Source organism: Phoca vitulina, unplaced genomic scaffold, assembly GCF_004348235.1.
Source record: "Phoca vitulina isolate PV1807 unplaced genomic scaffold, GSC_HSeal_1.0 scaffold15, whole genome shotgun sequence".
NCBI lineage: Eukaryota > Metazoa > Chordata > Mammalia > Carnivora > Phocidae > Phoca > Phoca vitulina.
In genome coordinates this window covers 35,130,850-35,154,027 of record NW_022589718.1, presented here as the reverse complement: position 1 = coordinate 35,154,027, position 23,178 = coordinate 35,130,850, and the positions used below count along the sequence as shown (strand labels likewise).

At 39.4% G+C, this 23,178-nt stretch overlaps 1 long non-coding RNA gene across 1 annotated transcript in view; it reads right to left on the bottom strand.

The window, feature by feature from the left end:
* LOC116637770 overlaps positions 1 to 23,178 on the bottom strand; it is a 255,519-nt gene that overhangs the window by 196,445 nt on the left and 35,896 nt on the right. The window contains exon 2 of the long non-coding RNA XR_004300541.1: positions 230 to 365. This is a non-coding gene — a long non-coding RNA (uncharacterized LOC116637770). The remainder of the gene's footprint in view (positions 1 to 229; positions 366 to 23,178) is intronic.

Here is a 23,178-nt window from a genome sequence, read left to right as displayed (position 1 = left end):
TTATTCACACAAAACACCTTTATCAACTAGTGTTAAATTGAATATAATCCCCCAAATCAAAATTAAACCTTGCACTAGACAGACAACCCCTACCAAATTACACCCATATATATATGCACAGAATAGGAAGAGAGTTCACGAGGACTGTCCAGCAAATGCATATTTTGTAAGTGTATGTTTTATATATTTTATCATGAGTAAGTTCACACATTAAAATCAGATGACTTACCACCAGGAAGAAGGTGATGGTTTGAGTTTCTCAAATGCAGGTATCAGTGATCTCAGAGGTTCAAAGAAAGGTGATGGGGGGAGAAAGACCAATTCATGACATTAATATTGTGCATCTTCCTGGAGCATCCCCTTTTCTGAAAGGTAAGGGGTAAATTAGTAAGAATACTTTCTCCTGCAGGTATCTGAAAGCCCAAACTCACAATCTTAGGAACATTTCATCATCCTACATGGCAGCAGGTCCACAGGGCAGGTAGTTCCAAGGTTGGTTAACCCAGAGACTCAGTGATACCATATCAAATCTCTCCATTCTTTATCATTTTGCTTGGCCATTTTCCCAATAGGGGCTTTCTCCTCTGGCTGGCTCACCAGTATTTACAAAATAACTACCACAGCCCTAGATATCACATCCAGATACAAAAATGTCTACACAAGAATAGTATGTCACCAACTATCTTTTAAGAACAAGGACAATTTTTCCAGTATCACCCCTCTAAGTAACAAGGGCACCCCCAAATATATGACTGGCAATAATGATGGGATTCTCATGATCCACTTCGATGAATCAGTACTGATCTTTGTGCTGGAGACAGAATTCTCTTTCCTGTATATGTGGAAAGATATTGCAGGAAAGAAGGACTCCGAGTCCCCATACAGTAGGATAGGGCACCCAACAGACCTTGTTTCTGGATGCTTAGGTTTAGGGGAAATGCAAAGAAAGTGGGAATGGCCAAGGCCAAGGGCCATTCCTCATCAGAGCTTCACCACCAGCCCCACTGAGGGGAACTCTCTGAGCAGGTGCTTCCAGGGTAAGATGCTTCACAGCGGATTACTCCAGAAAATGCTCTTGGCATCTGCCTTTTGCCACGCCCTTGGCCCCAATTCCAGTTCAGGCTTGCTTCTATTTCTTGAACCCAGAACCCCGACCAAACAAAATGCTAGGTCAACTCTGACCTCTCCTCTAAAGTCTGCACCAAAAGCAGCAATCACTCTTTTTCACTATTCCTTAACGTATTACATGTATTCCACTCACAGAATTATTACCTGGATTTTAGGAAAATGTGAGATGCCTGAAGAATGAAAATTTCATGATTAATAATCCCACAAGAAGACTTATGTGGTGGAAAAAGCACAGCCTTCGGGATCAAAATCTGAATTCACTGACTGCCTCTTTCATTTGCTGGTAGCATGATCTCCTATGAATTCATTAACCTCTTGGGTCCTCAGTATTCAAATCTTAAAATGGAATAATAACAGAAGCCTTGCATGTATAAAGATTACATTACAAGATATGTATAGATTAGCAATATGTAGGGATCAAAAATATTTTTGGAATGCATGTAAAAATCCACTCTGCTGTTGGAAAGGAAAGCATCCAGTGTTTTAGGTGGAGGCATAAACACTCATATTATCATCATACACCATCTGGCATATGTATGGCTTTTCAGTTTGCAAAGCATTTTCACCTATGCTGTTTCACTGAATGCCAAAATATGCAAGATGTCCATTGTACCAATGAGGAAATGAGGTTTAGATAAGTTAATGGTCTCAGCCAAAGCACAAGTGTCCCCAAAAAATTGCCCCCCCAGTTCTCAAAACAGAATTGGGTACTAACATTCTATTGCCTTAGCCAGCTATTAAAATTCCCACAATAGCAAGTTACTTTCTCAAACTGGAATACAAGGTTTTTGAAAGTAGAGGTCATTTATGTTCATGTGTCACAGGCACATAGTAAGTACTCGATAACTATTCAATAAGTGAATGAATAAAGTGAAATTTTACAAAGGGAATGAAGTAAGATTTCAATGTCGTGGGTAAAGTCCCTCACTTGGGAATCGGGACATGCAGGGTCCTATCCTACCTTCACCTCCTATGAGTCATACAACCTAGCCTAATTTGTACTTTCGTCCTTGGGAAAGTGGAAATAATAACCACACAGATTTAGGAGGGAGAGAAAGAATGCATGGCTAAAATATGGTCAGCACTTACAATAGAGTCTGAGACATAATAAACACTCAGTAGAACATGGGTATCACTCTACTACTACTGTTCTCATCATCTTCATCATCATCATCATTATTGAGTTACACACTGTCTTAGCTTGGGCTGCCATCACAAAATACCATAAACTGGGTGATTTAAACAACAGAAATGTATTTCTCACAGTTCTACAACCTACAAGTCTGAGATCTGGGTTCTAGAATTACTAGGTTCTGGTGAGGGCCCTCTTTCTGGCTTCATGGCCACCTTCTTGCTATGTCCTCACACAGCAGAAAGAGGAGGAGAGAGAGAGCACAAGCTCTCTGATGTCTCTTTGTATAAGGGTACTAATTCCCTAATGGGAACTCCAATCTCATGACTTCATCAAGGCCAACAACATCCCAAAGGCCCCCATCTCCAAACACCATCATATTGGGACTTAGGACATCAACACAGGAATTTGGGGGAGACCCAAACATTTAGTCCATAACATGTAGTAACAGGCATCCCCCCCCCCCCAAAAAAAAAGCAAAGGCTAAAAGTCTAGCTAGCCAGGAGGGATCTAGCAGATAGGTTAGAAGGACAAGAGGTTAATCCTGGGGAATGTTCCCAAGAGCCAGGAAGGGTAGATTGAGTAGACGCAGTATATTCAGAGAAGTAGTCTAAAGCCTATAAAACCATATTATTAGCAGAGGCAGCCCAAGCTAAGAAAACTGGCAAATTGCCAGCTGTACTACTTCCCAGCGAGCACCTTTATACATGTCCTATTATGTGTAACTTTTAGTATATATGATCACCTGGACTCTGAGGGCACAGGACATTCAGAAACCCACAGAGGAAGCAGATTATCACAAAGTCTCTTTGCGTGATTTATCAATTTTCCTCTCTGACCCCCCACACACAATCTCAGAACCTTCAAGAACACTGAAGCCATTTGGCAAAAGGTTCCATCCAGGTCTCTGTGAGTTTCCTCATTGTGAGTAAGCTCCAGCCCATCCTCCTCCACCTGATGGCCTTGGGGCACGGCATAGCTTGGCATAGCCTGTATTTATTCCAAATCTGACCACAAACTCGGAGTTTCACTGCAAAGAATGCAAAGATCTTCATGGTTGATTCACCACAATTCTTTTTAGTAAGAATTTGTCATAGTCCCAGCTTATTATGGGGGGAAAAAAGCCCCACCAATCAACAAACAGACCAAGATATTTTTTTTTTTTTTCATGCTGGTACTATAATCCAAAGAGAATACCTCCAGGCAATCTTCTATGATACTCCAAAACTTCCTGCAAATGATCACAGACACAGACTATTGGCTTAGAATGGTGCTGGTGCTGATAAACCCCACACACCACAGCCTCTGCCAACCCCCGGCATCAGCAGATGTGCTCAGCAGAGACAAGGGAGGTATCCTCCCAAATAACTCTAAAACAAACAATGATTTTACTGTTTTCCTTCCTGATTTAGCCATATAGTGGCTTGCATGGGAAAGGTCTGTGATCATTGTTTTTGATGAATGGTACTTTGTAAATAAACTTGGAATCAGATAAGATTCAGCCTTATGAAGCTCAAGTGGAACTCAAGATGAAAAAGAATGGAAGATTAAAAAAAGATCACAAAGGAATAAAGATGCTATGACCTGCCCAAGAAGGAAAATAAGAAACCTCTGAAGCCTTTCCATGATACTCATAGCAGAACCAGTGGATTTAATCTTCTGAAACTGAATAATCGAGTTATCTGCTCAGCGGAATCCCCTAGCAAGATATAGCTCCTAGCGACCTTAGTTTGGAGAGTATATTCCTAACATATAGGTATTATGGTTCTCCAGGTTGATTTTATTTTGCTCTTAATCCAATAATCTTATGCTTATATCTGCTGCACATCCATGAAGCTGAGAGTCAAAATGTGAAATTTAAGTAAAAATTATGGGTACAGATTTCCATTACGCTTAATGGGTTTTCCATTCTTAATACGTTACACTTCTTCTTGCTAAATTTTCTTAAGTTTCTGTATTTCCCACATCTTTCATTTATAGTAAGGCTAAACATCACCTAAATGAAATAAACATCTTTCTATAAATGCAAGAAGTAACCAAGAAAAAAAGTTTAACATACACAAAAAGAGAATGCTAGTCTGGTTTCCAAGTGTCCTAATTCTCTTACCATGTACTTGAGAGCAATAAATGTCCAATCATTTACAGTGCCCACTGCATTCCTCAAATGACATTAAAATGTCCAGAACAGTTACCAGTCACAGTAGGAGTAGAACAAGAGACAGAGATACAGTAGTTCTCTGTTTGCACGTGAGAAGGAAGTAGAGTAGAAGGAAGGAAGAAAGAGAATACAGGAGGGAGTCCCTAAGTTATTGAAGCATTCTGACATAGACGACTTACATAAGAGAAACACAAAAGAACAGAGAGAGGCACAGGTGCCCACCAGTGATTCTGGGATCTCCTTTATGGGTCACACAGAGAAGCAAGGGAGAACACTGTCAACAATACAACCATGACCCAACTAATCCCTTCCCCCTTTTTTCTCATTCATGTCAAGGCTTCTAGTAGATGAAAGGCATCAGGGAAAACAATTCTTTCTGCTATCAATGAACAGACTGAGGCACCTTTATAGAATGCCAACCAGGTGACATCAACCCATAGCAGGTGTGGGAAATGTGGAGAAAACCATCATCACTTTCTTTAAGATTCTAGTGGCTCAGCATTTAGTGGTAGCAATACAAGGAGGTCAGTAATGATAACGCAATGTAGACGCTGTTAGAGATCAAGGACAAACGTTCTGAAAGAACAAGTAATTGTGAGGTTGAATTATTGGTTCTAATTTCACCCCCTCTAACCTAATTCTGCATCCCCACTTTGCCTCAAGGCAAGAAGGATTTACTCCCCAGCCTGTGACTTTGGGTTTGGTCATGTGGCCGTGGCTAATGAGATACTACTGATCTGACATGAGCAGAGATTTAAACTGTGTCTGGGAGGCCCTCTTGCAATTCTGCCATCATCCTGAGAAGAATAAAGCCAGGGTACTGCCGCCCCTTTAGTCCAGGCTGATGGACAAGACCTAAGGAGTGCAGGTTGGGGCCAGAGCATGAGTCACACCTAAGGTTGCAATCACAGCCACTCCAGCCTCCCCTCCCCCCAGAGCCACTGTCTCAAGTGGAGTCACCCAGTTGAACTAAACACTTGCTTACTGCTTTATGTCACTGAGGCTTTATGAGTATTTGTTATACACCAATGTGACTGATGGAGAAATTGCTACCAGAAGTAGGGTATTGCCGTGATCAAAACCCGAAATATGCTTTGGGACTGAGTGAGTTAAGGGACCATTCTAAAGAACTGGAGAACGATCATCTGTGTCAGGTGGTGGGGAAAAAAATTGGCAAAGCTAACCATGTTGCTGATTGGAAGAAGAGAAATGTCACTAATGAATATGGGGCACTGAACAAATTTCAAGGACGTATGTTTTATGTGAGAGCTAGGTGTTATCAGCTACATCTGCTAACTTACCAGAAGGATGAGACCATCTCACGAAAGAACAAGTCACCTTGCTGGCAAATTTGGAAAGAAAGTAGAGAACCCATATATTCCAAACCTTCCAAGGTTGTAATATGAAATTATTTCTTACCAGATCAACATGACGATTATAGTAAATGCAAACTCAAGACAGAGACCAAATGAGGGGCCTGGTCTGCACACCATGCAGGTAGAATGTCTGAAAGAAGTGAGCACGGCCTCCTGAAGGGCTCTTTCAGTAGCACAGATGAGCCTGAGAGAAACCAAACTGTGGCTGCAGTCGCCACAATTAAGTATAAGAAAGAGCATACCTTTCTGTCTTGTGGCTATTCTTGCACCCATATTATTATCTCCCTATATAATACATATATATATGTATGTACATATGTAATATAAGTGTGTATGCTGACATAAAGTACTTTCACTTTTCCCTTATATTTATGATATTGTTGGGAAAATGTAATACCCTTCACTACTATTTAGAGCTTTCTTACATATATTTAAATGTATACATTATACTTGCTGTTTTTGATACCAAATATGTACAGGGATATTGTACAGTGGAAACATTCAATCTTCTGTTATATTTCTCAATGGAAGTAATCCACTCTAATTTAATAATTGGCATGCAGTCATATTTATGTGTTTGGAACAGACTGGAATTAAAGCTATGTATTAATTTTACTTGACTTGAGAACCATAGGATTCTTCCTTGTTCCTCTCTTTATGGTAGCCACTCGTATGTTCAGATTTTAAAACTACTAGCTACCAAATAGTAGGACAATTCAGACAGTAATTAAAAACCTCTAAATCACTGTAAATGGACGAATAGAATATGAATTTGGAGGCCAAGCTCTATAAATATCAAGTTCATATGCTTCAAAGAGAATGAGAGAGAAAATTAGTATTATTAGCTCATAGAGGCAACTTACCTATCTACAAGTTTTTTAAAGTCTGTTTCATACAAAATAAAAAATAATTAAGGTTTAAGACTATAATGACATAATGCTCTGAGGAAAAAAAATCGCTGTATAAAAACAAACACGTGGGTCTATCTGGCATGTTTATCCCTGCTAAATGACAAGAGTCTGCCAAATATAATCATTTAAAAGTAAATTACCTTGACATTTACCTGTTCAAAGTTTCATGTTAAGAACGGACCACCAGTAAATGTAGGATAATTATGGTATTCTCAAAATTGGGAAAGATGATTGCCATTCTATTAAAATAATATAATCCACATGGAAAAATTTTGGTGCCCATCATAAATGCCTCACACACAAATCACAGAAAATAATGACCTTAGACTAGGCTATTTGTACCCATTCAGAGTAGGTGCTACATGATCACTTAGGTCAAGGGAACATTTGTCGGATGCAGGCGTAAGAAAATAGCATGGTGCACTCACTTCAGCTGCCTGTGGCTAAGGCCCTAGAAAACCGACGGAGGTTGAGATGATTTTCCATATTTAAAGAGGGACTCGGGATGCTACAATGTCAACCTCTGCAGGAAGAGTTTGGTTGATGCATTCTTCTCTCTGGGATCACATATTGTAACAGAAAGTCCATTTGGTTCACTTTCGGAGGGGATTTAAAAAAAATGGATTTTCATTTCTGATTGAAGGACAGATTTTTGCCATTCCCCTAAACTCCCCATGTAGCTACCAAAACCACACAAAAATATCCCAAATATTCCAAGTCAGGGCTTTTTAATCATGAAGTTATCTAAGGCAGTACATTGTAAGTCATCTGTTACTAACTTTTTCAAAATCCTGTAATATTTTAGGTAGATCTGTTGCTAGACTTTCCAGAGACTGAAACATTATTGCCAAATCAGTTTTATGCAGAGACAAAAGACACAGGCATGCACATGTACACACATGCACACGTGCACACACACAGCCCTCGTCTTACTCATCAATCAGCCATCCGTTTCAGAAACAACAAAAAGAGAAACTGATTTTTTTTTAAGATTTTTTATTTATTTGACAGAGAGGGACACAGCGAGAGAGGGAACACAAGGAGGGGGAGTGGGAGAGGGAGAAGCAGGCTTCCCACTGAGCAGGGAGCCCGATGCGGGGCTCGATCCCAGGACCCTGGGATCAGGACCTGAGCCGAAGGCAGTCGCTTAACGACTGAGCCACCCAGGTGCCCCGAGAAACTGATATTTTTAAGTTTAATTTTTGTTTCTTGCATTTTTCTCTACTTCCCACTAATTTTTTTTCTTTTGGTTTTAGTCTTTTCCATTCATATTTTAAAAATTACTGCTTTGCTGGAGATTATCTCAGACAATAAAACAAAACTGAGAAGTGTTCGTTTTTATCCCTTGATAGAACTTCCAAAGTAAAATTATAATCTTATGGGACTGCTCACAAGTTTATGTAAGACAGATTTTTATTATTTTCAGAGTATAACTCCATTTATCTATGATCTTTATAGCTTAATAATTATTTTTAAATAAAAAGTTATTTTTAATTTTTAAATCCAAAAAATTAATATTATAAATGTAATTATTTCAAAACATTACTGCATATATCTCTTTTGTGTTTAATATAATTGTACCAAACAATAGCTGGCTTACCAAAAAAAAAAAAGAAATAAAAAACTCCAGCAACTATGGATATTTTACACACAACATATTTAACATAGAAAATTGCTAAAGAATTTTGAATAAACTGAGAAAGTAAAGGATGGAGTTGAGATTATCCAGAGAATAGAGGTGCCAGGAAGCCACACTGACCTGCATTAACCATACTAACCATCAATCCATCTTGTGGGAACTTATCCAAAGGACTTGGAATCACCATCTCAAAGAGAGACCTGAACTCACATGTTCACCGAAGCATTATTCATACAGCCTAGATATGCAGTCAACCTAGCTGTCCATCAATGGATGAACAGATAAAGAAAATATGGCATATAGATACAGTGGAATATTCAGCCTTAAAAAATGACAGAAATCATGCCATTTGCAACAACATGGATGGGTCTAGAGGACGTTAAGTGAAATAAGCCAGACACAGAAGGGAAATACTGTATGATCTCATGGATATGTATAATCTAAAATAGTCAAATGCATGGAAGTGGAGAGTGCAATGGTGGTTGCCAGGGGCTTGGGGGAGGGGAAATGGGAAGGTGAAGGACAAAGGGTATGAAGTTTCAGTTATACAAGGTAAGTCTGTTCTGGAGATCCACTACAAATCACAGTGCCTTAGCTAAGAATACTATACTGGTATACTTAAAATTTGCTAAGATGGTAGATTTTATGTTGTGTTCTTACAAATAAGGTGTTATTGGAGAGCACAGACAAGAGAAGGGGCGTCAATCACGAGCTAGTTTACTGGGCATTGTGAATGCATTTAATATAGAAAGTATATGTTAAACCCATTTTGTTCAGAAAATAACTGTGGCTCAACAAAGTTAAACAACTTGTCCAAGGTCACTAAAAATGGTCATAACGAAGGCATGAACCTACATCTATCTGCATCCAAAGAGTGGCATTTAATCCTAGTTCTGTTCCTAAAACTTATGACCCTCTCTCAGCACTGGTTTTCCAGTTTATAAGGAGGACTCAGGATGATATCTGGATGTAGGACACATGTTCATTAAATAAATAAATGAGCTTTTCCAATCCTAAAATCCTAGTACTCACAGAAGAGCCTTTTAATGCCTAGTTGATTGCTTCAGCCCTTCAGAGGCAAAAGAGGTATGTTTTTAAGATTAAGAAAAGAGGAAAAAATGTTTTATGTTTTTATTTTATTAACTGTACTTAATTTTACTTATGTATTTATTTCACTTATTAAACAAAACCATTTGATGGCTTTGAATATGATTGAACATGAGTAATTTAAAAAAAGCTCTTTGTTTATCCCTTTATAAGATGGCAATTTAGAAATCTGTATCTAAGTTCAGTTTGTTTCGATATTTACTTTCCTGGTTATCATAACTTAAAAAAGCACTGTTACTTCAAAAGTGGAAGGAGGGGATTACCGGCTACACTCACTATCTCAATCCACCAAATACAGAAAAGTACATAAGTATGACTATTAAATTATCATCTTCCCTCATGTATATCAACTTTTTTTTTTTTTTAAAGATTTTTATTTATTTATTTGACAGCGAGAGACACAGCGAGAGAGGGAACACAAGCAGGGGGAGTGGGAGACGGAGAAGCAGGCTTCCCGTGGAGCAGGGAGCCCGATGCGGGGCTTGATCCCAGAACCCTGGGATCATGACCTGAGCCGAGGCAGACGCTTAATGACTGAGCCACCCAGGTGCCCCTCAACTTTTCTAATAAACTAGTTGGAAGGTGTTGTATTTTATGTAAGTGTGTGTAGAACATATTGTGGTAAACATAAACAAAGGTAAGTCCTTTGATCATTTATATCCTTAATATTATGTAGTGAAATGGCACTTTGCCTCTGTCTTCCTCCCCAGAATCCATCATCCCAATCTAATCATGAGAAAAACAACATCAGACAAATCCCAATTGAGAGGCATTCTATATAATACCTAGCATGCCTCAAAACTCTCAAGATCATCAAAACCAAAGAAAGTCTGAGAAATTATCAGAGCCAAAAGGATCCTAAGCAGACATAATAACTAAATGCAGTGTGGTATTTTGGATGGCTACCTAGAATAGAAAAAAAGAACATGAAGTAAAAACCAGGGAAATATGAAAAAAGTATGGACTTTAATTAACAATAAGTACCAATATTGATTCATTAATTATAACAAATGTACCCTACTAATATAAGGTGTTACCAATGGGGGAAACTCTCTGTGGGGATGTATGGAAACCTGTACCAACTTGGCAATTTTTCTGTAAATCTAAAATTGTTCTAAAAAATAAAAGATATTTGATATGCCTCGTCATTTCAAAGATGTTGAAATTTATTCCCAAGGTTATTTTTTTCCAGTGTATAAATATGAAAAGCTTCCAGAGTGGACATACTTATATCATTTTCTGAAATAAAAATCATGGAAAAATGGATGCAATTAAGAAAAAGAGGAAAAAGAAACAACTAAACAAAAAACTCTTTCCAAACTAATTCTCCCTCCCTAGCACGAGTTTGTTTGAATCTTTGGATGTGAAAGGATCACCTATCTCGGAATTTAAATGGTGTCTGTAGTTTATGATGAGCTCCTGCTATTTTCTTGGTGTTCATCTGTGCTTGCCTCACTGTTGGTATTTTGTTCTATAAATTTCTTGTGGGAATACTTTTGTTTGTTTTGACGTCTTCTGAGGGCTGGTTTGGTTAAAATTGGATAATTTACAAGTCCACCTTGCCAGACAAAGGTCAACTGACATAGGCTGCACAAGTTAAAAGTCCACCCAGTGCCTGAGGGGCCCGGACCACTGCCTCCCACTGTGGAACCCACTCTTCTCCCAGACGGCTCAGTCCTCACCACTAGACACAAGTCAGCGGGATGTGTAACCAGGTGAGGGCACCCGTGGCCAAAGAAAACTAGCATTGTTCTATTGAGAAAAAAAAGTTAATACAGAAAATTAGTTATATTTTCTTTTTGTATCCAACAGATATTCCTGAGCAGTTCATTTTGAGGATCAGTCTCCACATCCCTCACTTTCATTGTATGTTTTGATGACTAATAACATTCAAATACTTCTTTATTAGACCAGGCTTGGCATTATCTCTGAACTCTATTGAATCTTGGGCTAAATCGCTTCCCATCATCCTACTCCCCAATATGTGTTAAACACATTTGGACATCAGGATAATTTAAACTATAATTATGTAATGATTTCTTTACTGAAAATAAACCAGTTAGAAACAAACCAACCAAAAAAATTAAAGCACAGAGTATGCGTATATGTGTGTGTGTGTTTGCGTGTAAGTGAACAGGTATGTGTGCTGTGTTTGGATGTGTGTGTGGGCATATGTAGGTGTGTGTGTTTCTGTGTGCAGGTGTGCATGTATGTGTGTGGCTGTAAGCCAGGTCATGTGAGCCTCCCAGGACACGCTCTACCTGCACCAGCTGAAGGGTTTTGAGCAGAAGAGTGGCATGACTTGACTAAGGTTTTGCAAGGATTGTTGAGGCTCCTCTCTGCAGAATGCGCTCTTGGAGACACACAGAGCTGGAGAATCCTGTAATGGCCCTGGTAAGTGAGGACCATGGCTGGGATCAGTGGGGCTGAGCAGAATGTGAGAATTCTGAGCCAGAGTCGTAGGTTTAAGTCCTAATTTGATCACATCCTAGCTAGGAGACCCAGGTGGCGGCATTGAAATGTAGTTTTCCAATCTACTTGATCTCCTTCAGAGCAGTGCTATGCGGATAAAATGAGGTGCCCATACCCCAAAGCATTCCCTAAACTCTCAACATCTCTGTGATGAAGCATATTGCTCACGGCAGGATTTTTCAAACAGTGAATCAAATTAGTGGGTCATGAAATTAGTTCAGTGGGTCTCATTCAGCATTTAAATAAGAATAAAACAGAATAAAAGAAGACATTACAATGTTTGGACAACACTGATATAGACTAAAGAATGGGGTTTGAAATCAAATAGCCCTTTCCTCCACGATCCAGACTGATATTTCACAAGTTGATTTAGGCTTCTGATCCAGGACCCTTATCTGAAAAGCTGATATTGTTTAAGAAAAAAAAAAAAAAAAAAAGTCCTAAATCGTGGGATTTTATAATTAATGAATTAATTGCATATAAAGTGCTTGGAAATATATTTGGCATATACTAAATAAAACAATTATACATGATTATTATTAATTATAGGATGTGTAAAAACTTTGTAAATGATAATTTATCAAATTAGCACGTTATGTTATTACATGATCTGAATAAACATGTGCATGATTTAGAAAAACTTCCATGCTTTCAACTATTTGTTCTTACCCAGTTCTCTTCAGTAACCTAAACTGAGAAACATTCAAACTAAAGAAGAGAAACATTCCTCACAGCTTTGCATAGATTTTTTTCATCTGTCTCCACTTCTATCTCTTATCTGTCTTGCCATCTTTGTAACACTTGCAGCTATGAATAGCAAGTGGAAACCAAAGGAAAGACTTTGAAAGAACATTCCACAATAGCCAGTTATTAAAAGGATCCTAATTCCCCTGCCTTTCTCCTCACCTATGGACACTCCCAGACTCCTCTGAACCTCCCAGCACCAGATGCCCTCAGGTACAGTCAAGCTCTCCAAGCCCCGGACTTCCCATGTATGAGGTATAAATTATGATTCAGGACTATTTTATTTGATGGTGGGCTGAGAGTGGAACTGACTTCCTTCTTAAGTCGTTAGTTCCAAGATGGCAAAGGGATTTGTATTTGCCTTTTTAGTTAACACGTGTCATAATTCATCTTTCTATCCTGTTAAATCATACATGGAGTTCTACTGTCTCCGTGGGAATTTTAACATGTACTCTTTCATTGGGCTGGACACTCCACAGTTCCCTACAGAGCTCTCAGAAAGGTTCATCCTGTTTCTTTCATTGGTTACTGATTGAGTTGCAAATGTAGTGGGCGAGTTCAAGGTCTTCTGTGTCCAGCCCATGAATGCAAGTCATGTTTTCTATTATAGGAGTTATCTTTGATGTTTCTTCCCCTCAACGCTTTGTCAATCTCTATAGTCCCCAGCCTCTTTATAAACAATCGACTAAATAAGGTAGAAAAACAGCCATTAACTAACTTAAGGTCACAGCATAGCGCTAAAATGCTTCAATGATGAATGCAGTTTGAAGTCTTTGTAGATGATTAATCAATTTATTATTTCTGTTTATACTTTTTCAAAGCTCACGATTTATGAGCCTTGCCTTGATTACAGCAATTAGTAAATGAAATTGTGTTTGCATTTCCCCGGGCATGTTTACACTGCACAAGCCCTGCTTTTCTCCAGGGGAGCCCTGCAGTAACAGCTCTCTAATCAGGGCCAATACCTCAAACACACCGTCAACAAACCTCTAAAATAGTAGCACAGGTAATTCACCTTTTTCTTGCTTTGGGCAAAATTAAGTTTCATTTCCCATACCACCATGGATATTTCCCTTAGAATAACCAGCTCATAAAAAATGACTTACTATAACAGAGTGGTAAGTAGGAAGCAACCCTCATTTACTTTATATAGACCAACTAAAAGGATCTCTTAAATCTCATGTTCCCCTTTGCATCTAAAATATAATTTACTAATTAGCATTACCACGTACTATTTTCAGAATCATGCACAACGGGTATGCCTCTACATACTGTCTCTTAAGTGGAGAATAAAAGAATATATTTCACAAAAGAAAGATAGAAGAAAACCGACTGTTTTGAGATCTTAGACTCACATTAAATTCTCATTGATTTATTCTTTTCTTCCTGTAGGAGATAATTCCCTGTGAATTCCATTGTTTTTCTACAATTACACTCTGCCTGGCTACCTAATGATCACTTTCTATTTTTTGTCAGGGGAACTAATAAATACCCAGAGGTGTCTCCGGGCATTCCCAGAGGGTGATATAAAATGTGACATCTATCTTTCAGATAAAAAAATGAAATAAATAAACAAAACAAAATTGAAATATAATGAGTCTTTTCTACCCCAGCTCAAGTGATATATTCCATTTGGGTTTCCCTGTGGGGGAGAGCCACAGTTCTTTGAGGTCTGATGGTTGTGGCAATAGGAAAAGCTGGTGCCTCCCCAAGGTCCAGTCCTGCATCTTTCTCCTCCATTGCTTAGAAACACTTAGAACACATGGCTCCATCCTAAAATGAGCAAATTCTCAGGACACGCTCTATTCAACACTCATTCCCTAGGAGAGACCTACATGTAGTTTTGTGGCAATATCAAAATTTGACTTATACATTAGTTGATTTAACTAATAACCACACAAATGTCCATCTCAGCTCTCCCTTTCGAATGCATTTACATAAGGGTTTGTGTGTGCAAATGTGTACACACACACACACACACTCATTCACTCTCCCCTTGAATGTATTTGGTTTCTTTGGCTGGTTTATTTACAGCAGAGAAGTCACTGTATAATTGTATTTTAAACTATCCTGATGTCCAAATGTGTCCCACACATACTGGGGAGAGGGTTAATAGAAAGCAATTCAGCCTGAGACACAACAGAGTTTGGAGATAATGCTAAGGTTGGGTCTAATAAGAACTATTTGAATTTTATTAGTCATCAAAACACACAATGAAAGTGGAAGGTGTGAAGACTGATCCCTAAAATACAGTGAACAAAAATATCCACTGGATGCGGAAAGAAAATATTAGAACTTATTTTCTGTATTTTTTCCTAAGTAAAATGATTTTCATTCTTTTTCACCTAAGGTCATTCACTGGTACCCTCATTTAGCTATAGGTCAGGCTGACTTGTGTCTAATAGGGAGGAGTGAGACATCCGGAGAGAAGAGTGGGGATTCCATAATAGGTAGCCGAGGCTAGGGGCACCCCAGGTTTGCTCATAATACCTGTGAATTTACAGTGTCTTGCTTGCTCGGCTTGGGTGCCCCTGCGCAGCAAGCTCACATCTCTCCTAGAACCAGTGCACTCACTCTTCCCTCTGTCTGGAATGTTCTTCCCTGGGTACCAGCCAGTCCCTCACTCAGATCCCCAGGACTCAACGCAAACATGGCATCACCTCAAGGCTTCTCCCCCAAACATTCCCACTTCCCAGCCTCCCATGCCTCCTTCTCTCTGCAACACTCTTGGGCATCTGAAACCCTGTATCTATCATATACCTTTGTCTGTTTCTCCTTTCTTACAGCACCAAGATGGTGTTTCTTTCATTCATTGAACTATATACACTGTGCCCCATTCATAGTGGTTCTCAAAATTTGTTTTTGTAGGAATGAAGTTGCACTTTATATGCTGCAAATTGGTAGAAATCAACACTAAAACTTCATTTCCTATACCTTGATTGCTTAGTAGAACTCTTTTTGGATCGTTCTTCTTCTAAATTTCACCAAAGCTTATTAGTATTATTTTAAGATAACATTTTTAAAAAAAATTATTTTTAAGTAATCTCCACACACAACATGGGGCTCAAAATTACAACCCCAAGATCAGGAGCCATATATGCTCCCCCAACCGAGCCAGCCAGGAGCCCCTAAGAAAACATTTTTAAAGATAAAGATAAAATATTTTCTGTGCCTCATTTAAATATTAGTGTGCCCCTGCTGTTACATCCTAAAATGAATACTCTTGACTCCTGAATCAACACATTCCCTCTACAAAACCAAGAGCATAGTACAAGGCAACAATTTGCTTTACACAGCTTTCTTACTTTCTCCAAATGCTTCCTGGCAAAACCCCCTCTCACTCTGCAATCTGCTTTTCCTTCTCCGTCACTCACACCCACACACCTGTATTACTACCTCCAACAGCAAGAGCAATTTGCCTTCCCTTTAAGAGAACAGAAGTTCTCCTGATTGATGAAGAAACATACAGAACTAAGTCTCCCACATTAGAATTCCCCAGCCGGGAGGGGAACACAAGACTGCAATAACAAAGAGGAATTGACAATTTCACACCCCGCTCATTTATTTACTCATTTCATTCATTTGTTCAAATGTGTCCACCCTGGCAAGTTCTGGAGCTGTCAAAGTGAACAATAATATGTAGTTCCTGTCGTCAAGCAGCCCACAGCCTTGCCTCCGAGAAAGACCAAATATTTATCACAAGGATGTCTGAAAAATTTTTGAAATACCAATTAACCCTGACAGTGGGTACTAAGATCCTATTATACAACCTTGCTGGTTTAAAGGTAAATACTTCTGCCAGTTGATTACTAATGGAAACTATCAGGAATTTCCTCTAGTGACATTGTGCAGACTGATTTTTTTTCCCTTTCTATAAGAAAAGCTCCAGCTTCTGCCTTTAGAGAAAACATGAGCTTGGTGACTAAGAATGCTTTAAGAGTCCACTGGGCAAACATAGAGCCAGTCAGGAATGGGGCCAGAGATACAGGAGTGGGAGAGTAGGAATGGCCATTAGTTGACCAGATCACAAATCCCAAATCTTAAGAAATAGGACCAGAAATAGGAAAGATAAAGGAAAGAGGGAGGTGCCAGGGTTTGAGCAAGGGAAATGGTGATATAAAAATTGGTGTATATTAGGGGATTAAGAGTACATTTATCATGATGAGCACTGAGTAATGCATGGAATTATTGAATCACTATACTATACACCTGAAACTAATATAACACTGTATGTTAATTACACAAGAATTATTTGTTTTAATTTTAAATTGGCATACATTAATGCTTGAGACAAACTTGCTCATGTTAAATACTAGCCCTGACTGCTGTTGGAACTGAACTAGTCTGTCTTACACCACTTGGTAACTTACATATACATTTTGCTAAAGATACCGGAATCTATGAGATATAGTAGAGGTACAAAGTAACTTGTAAAACCAAATAAACTTCCAAGAAAACTTGTAAATACACTTGGAAAGTTTTAGAAGGCACTGATTCTTTTCTTGAACTGCCAAAAGTATTCAAAAGTATGTAGGAATTAATATTTTATTTTTGGAGTGGAAATAGTGGTTTTATTTTTCTTTATTTTTTTAAAGATTTTATTTATTTATTTGACAGAGAGAGACACAGTGAGAGAGGGAACACAAGCAGGGGGAGTGGGAGAGAGAGAAGCAGGCCTCCCGCGGAGCAGGGAGCTCAATGCGGGGCTCGATCCCAGGACCCTGGGACCATGACCCAAGCCGAAGGCAGACACCCAACGACTGAGCCAACCAGGCGCCCTGAAATAGTGGCTTTAAATGATGCATTAGACCAGATGGACCTGACAGATAATTCAGAACATTCCATTGAAAAGCAGTGAAATACACACTTTGTCAAGTGAATATGAAACATTCTCTGGAATAGATCATGTTAGGCCACAAACAAGTCTCAAATCAATTAAAAAATCATATCATGAATGTTTTCTGACCACAATGGAATAAAACTAGAGATGGAAAACAAGAAAAAAATGTGGAAAGAACATAAATACATGGGGGCTAAATAACATACTACTAAATAATGAATGAGTCAACCAGGAAATCAAAACATACTTGGAGTCAAATGAAAGTGAAAACACAATAGTCCAAAGTCTTTGGGATGCAGCAAAACTGTTCTAAGAGGAAGATTGTAACAATACAGGCCTACCCTGAGAAGCATGGAAAATCTCAAACAACCTATTTTACGCCTTTCTAAAGGAGCTAGAAAAAGAATAACAAACAAAGCTCAAAGCCAGTAGAAGGAAGAAAATAATAAAGATTAGAGCAGATATAAACAGAGAATTAAAAAAAAAAAAAAAAAAAACAACAACAATAGGACAGACCAATGAAACCAGGAACTGGTTCTTTGAAAACATACACAAAATTGATAAACCTTTAGTCAGATTCACCTCCCCACCCATCGGAAAAAAAAGAGAGAGAGAGAAAGGACTCAAATACATAAAATCAGAAATGGAGGAGAAATAACCAAAACCTTAGAAATAAAAAGTACTATGAATAACTATATGCCAACAAATGGGACAACCTAGAAGAAATTGATAAATTCCTAGAAACCTATAACCCTCCAGAACTGAATCAGAAAGGAAGAGGGAATCTGAACAGACCAATTACTAGCAACGAAATGAAATGAAATCAGTAATCCAAAAACTCCCCACAAACAAAACTGCAGGACCAGATGGCTTCACAGGCAAATTCTACTAAACATTTAAAGAAGAGTTCATATGTATTTTTCTCGAACTATTCCAAAAAATAGAAGAGGAAGGAAAGCATCCAAATTCATCCTGCAAGACCAGCTTTACAAGGAAAAAAAAAAAAAAACTATAGGAATTAGTACTTCATTTGTAGAGTTGATGACAGTAAGGTTTCATCAGTGTAAGTAATTCTATTAATAGTCCTATTTTCCTATAATTTGGCTCTCAATATCATGTGTATATCAATATGTGTGTGCACACACTTGCATATTATGATTAATAACATAAATTATCCAATATTGAATGAAAAACTTTTTTAAAAATCATAATAAAACAATTCCTGTGTTAGAAAATATGTACTAAATTACACATTCATGACAACTTTACATTTACCCCAAAATAGTTTCCAGACAATTCAAGATTTAGGCCATACATTTTCAAGGTTTCAATCCATTGCTGCATCCTTGATGAATGGTGTCTTTCTGCCCCTACTCAAATTTGGTTTCTTTGTCATATTTTCTCATAGCACTTTCTATTTTCCTTCACTATTCCTTTTACAATTTATGACCATTTTATAATATTATCCCTAATAAGGTATTATTTACTTCAACAGGGAAAATGAAGCAGAATTCCAAAGAGCAAAGCTTACGCTCTCTCCAACAAATACCTTCTGTCTCTAGGTACTTGGACACAGTATTCTTGTCTAGAGTATTCTTGTCATCAATTTGCAACACCAGTCACCTGTTCACTACTGAATCATTTCTCTTGATTCTCTGTGACTACTCTTTCTGAGACTCGGGGGCTTTCAAAGATTACCATTGCTTTGCTGCCTCTCTGGACACCTTCCCTTCCAATTTTCAACCACATCCCTGAACATACTTCATCCTCTCTCAATGACACCTGTTGACCACGTAATTCCACATTACCATGCAGCATCCCCCTGCCGGGAACCTTCCCCTTAGCCATAAAACATAAAACATTTAACAATAGAGTTGACTTCTGTCATAATCACTTTGCCATTACCCCTCAGTGCTGTTTGAATGACATTATTTCCCATTTACCTTTCTCTTCAAAGAATCAAATAATGTTGAGGGAAGACTACCAGCTTAGTAATAGGAGGCCTGAGTTCTGATCACAAGCCTGTCCTCATTAGATGTGTGATCTCAAACAGTTCACTTATTGTCTTTGAGCTTCAGCCTTATTTGTGGAATGTGAACAGTGCTGTCTGCTCATAGAAAGCTTTGGGGCAAACATGAGCTGAAAGATGTTTACAAAAGCCATACAAACCACTTTAAAGCACTATTTAAATATGAAATCACATTACTGTGGTGGCATTTGGAGAAGGAAAAACAAAGTGAGAAAGCACAAGCTTCGTTCTGCCCAGAGTACAATATTTTCTTTGCAAATGCAGGATCTGTTTAAGCAAAGGAACACAATTAAGAGTCCACAGAGTGAAAAATAGATCGCTTCAGGTTCACCTAACAGAGAAGAGAAATAACTTTTGTCTTTATTTTGTCACCTAGGTTTCCCCAGGTATCATAAAGGAAGAATGATAGTAACAATTTTAAACGCGTTTCTCGGATTCTTGTCTCTGTCCATGGTTGCTAAGCGTCCAGCACTCTTCCGGGTTACAGGATCGTTTTTGAGAGGAGGTCCTCAGGGCACTTTACACGTTTTCACAGATGCTCCCTTATATTATGTGTTGTCTCCCGGTAGAGTTCTTGCCTCGCTCCCCATCCACCCAGGGAATTCAGCCTGGTCTTTCAAGAGAACCCAGTATCTCTGTCCACAGAATGGTCAGTGTTTTCATCTTATTGCTGGAATTTACCCAAAGAATATCAATCTTCCTACTATGGCTGATATGCATGAATGGACGCCGAGCTTTCTGGGCCTGGTCTCCCAGGGGTGCTGCAGGCTCTTGGTTGTGCCACCACCATGGTGCCCCACTGTATCGTTGCCATAATTGTCACCGCTAAGTACCCATGCTGCTGGATGAATTTCCCAAAAAGTGGAATCTGAGGAACTTCACAGTTGCTCTGGCAATGACTTTGAGTCTTTCTGTGAGGGATCAGGGGCATTTGACAGATAAGCCTACAAGATGTTTCAGAATCCTTACTTGCAAGGATCTTCTACCGATAGGCTCCTCTCCTGTGAACTGACCCAGACCTTCAAACTGGTCAGCAACCATGACTTTCCATTTGGGTGGCTGACATCAGCCTTCTTCTTGCTAGCACTTTTTCTCAGTCACCTGGGGAGTATAAACACCTACTGATGCCCAGATCCCACCCTAGAACTAGATCTCTGGCTGCAGGAACTGGCACTGGGAGAAGAGTTGCAATGGAGTTCAAAAAAAGAAGGAAGATACAGTCTGTCCCTGTGAGGAGTTTAGAGTTGAGTGTGTGTACACACACACACACACACACACAGAGGCGTGCATGTGCACACACGAGCACACACGCAACTGCACACACACACTGATCAATGATAATAACAAAGACCATCACCAAGCACGCTGAGGCTATGGAGGAGGGCGTAATGAATCCCCTACAGGAACCGGGGAATGTTCTCCGATGCAGACGCTGAACTTGGTCTTGACAGTTAAGCATGTTACTGCCCAGGCAAAGGGGACTACAGGTATCTGGGCACACAGATAGAAATGAACTTCGTGCAAGTGGAGAACAAGTAAAATTTTAAGGATGCTGTTACCTGGAATTCTATTTTCTCTTCTTTTCTTCTACTTGTATCACCCACTGCCAATCTGGTCAAGCAATTACTTGGATTTGAAGTTCCTTCAGGACTGAAGATCTCGCTTTGATTTATCTGTCCCTTTCTTCCAGGCTGTCTCTCAGCCCCAGATTGAATCCACACCACTGCTGACAGACAAGACTGACTGAATAAACCAACCTGCTCACCTTTAGAAGTAATTCCTTTTCACCAAGCTCTGGAGGAACAGGTTGTGCTGAGTTGCATGTTCACCTGCCCAGCGTTTCGTGCAGCCTGAAAATCCTCCTTTTAACTATGGTGTCTCCATAAGCATTTCCATGTACCAGGTAGGCAATTAGCCCCTTCCCTGTCTTCATGGAATCCCCGAATGCTGCAGAGTCACAACACCTGCCTCTTGACCCCAGAAGTGGAAACAGGAAAAAGAAAAATGCTCAGCTCTTCAAAGACACAAACCTTAAAACCCAGTCAATATCCAAACCGAAGTTGGAGAAAACCAGCAAAAACATTCCGAAAATTATTGCTACATTCTTACATTTGTTCAACACCTATTTATGGAGTTCCTATGATGTGTTGGGCACTGTTCTAAGTCGAGAGAGAAGAGAGAGCAAAGCATTTAAAACACACTGCCTTCAAGAAGCTTATATTCTTCTGAGCTGAGGAAGAAAACAACCAAACAGCAAAGGGAGAGGTGTGGTACCAGTGGGGAGAAGGGCAAGGGGGAAGGCAGGAAGGAGGGAAGGCTTGCTACTCTAGATCAGTGGTCAAGGAAGGCCTTGCTCAAAAGTGAACATTTGACCAGAGACCTGTATGATGCAGGGAGCAAAGGAGGTGCCATGTGAGCACTGGGGACCACAAAGACAGGGTTGAAGAGGTCCCAAGAGGAGAGCATACTTGGGGTGTTCAAGAGCGGCACGGAGGCTGGCGTGGCCACAGCTGCATGAGCTGGGCGGGGGAGAGGCGTAGGCAATGAAGTCCCAGCAGTAATGGAGCCATGTCATTAAGGACCTTATAAGCCATTTCCCCTAGCAATCATATAATTACTTCTAATACTGTGTCAGTATCCACCTTTCCAAGGGCAGAGACAGCGACCGCTACTTTAACCCCTGTCCCAGATATCTAGCACAGTGACCACTGTATAGTACATACTTGCTTAAAACTTGTAAACTTGGAGCTTGAGAGTGGTAGCGGGGCTACAAAGGCCAATACATCTTCAAGATACACCAGCCTAAAAGGAAGAATCTCCAAGATTTGAAAGAGTGGCCCTAGAGCAGCTAAGCTAAGCCCTCATTCAGGCTTGGATCTCAGGATTTCCAAGCTTGGAAGGTCCTGTTGAAATAGAGAGCTGCTCTGTATCCAGATCCTATCTAAATAATTCTGTGTAGTCCATTGGCAATCTCTGTGGTCTTGGAAAAAAGAAAGCAACACCACCAAGAGGTCATCATAGGCAACACAATCAGACACAGCAAATGGCTTCCTCATCCCCATCTGCATTGAACCCAAAGCAAGAAGTTAGATCATCAAGGAGATGAGAACTTGAGCACAAAGCAGAGAAGAAGAGAGACTATTTTGGGAGACAGGCCTTTTGATACATCTCAAATATTTACACATTCAGTCAAGAGGGGAAAAAATCTTACCATAGAGTTCAACGATGTTGTTCTTTCAAACAAAAATTAAGTGTAGGCATGATAAACAAGATGCGATCTTTGGGCACAGTCTTATTAGGATTCTCCTAAGGGGGAAAGAGAGCTGAACTGCTCAGTAACAAAGATGTGAGCAGGAATTCCACAATTTTTCTGTAGCTCAAGAAGGGAAGATGTCTTGGGAAAGAGACTAGTAGCACCATGTATGGAGAGGCAGGAGATTTGGGGAAGATAGTTGGCCATTGGGGTCCCTGGAAAATAACACTTTAAAAAAAAATCTAAATTCTAATACTTGATCAGGAAGTGTAATCCCAGGGCAGCAAATGTATGGGAGGATGGGAGTGAGTCAGGAAAGGATGGGAAGGAAATATGTGACATATAATTGAATACTTAATTTCATGAAGATTAAAAAGTCAAAAACTGGC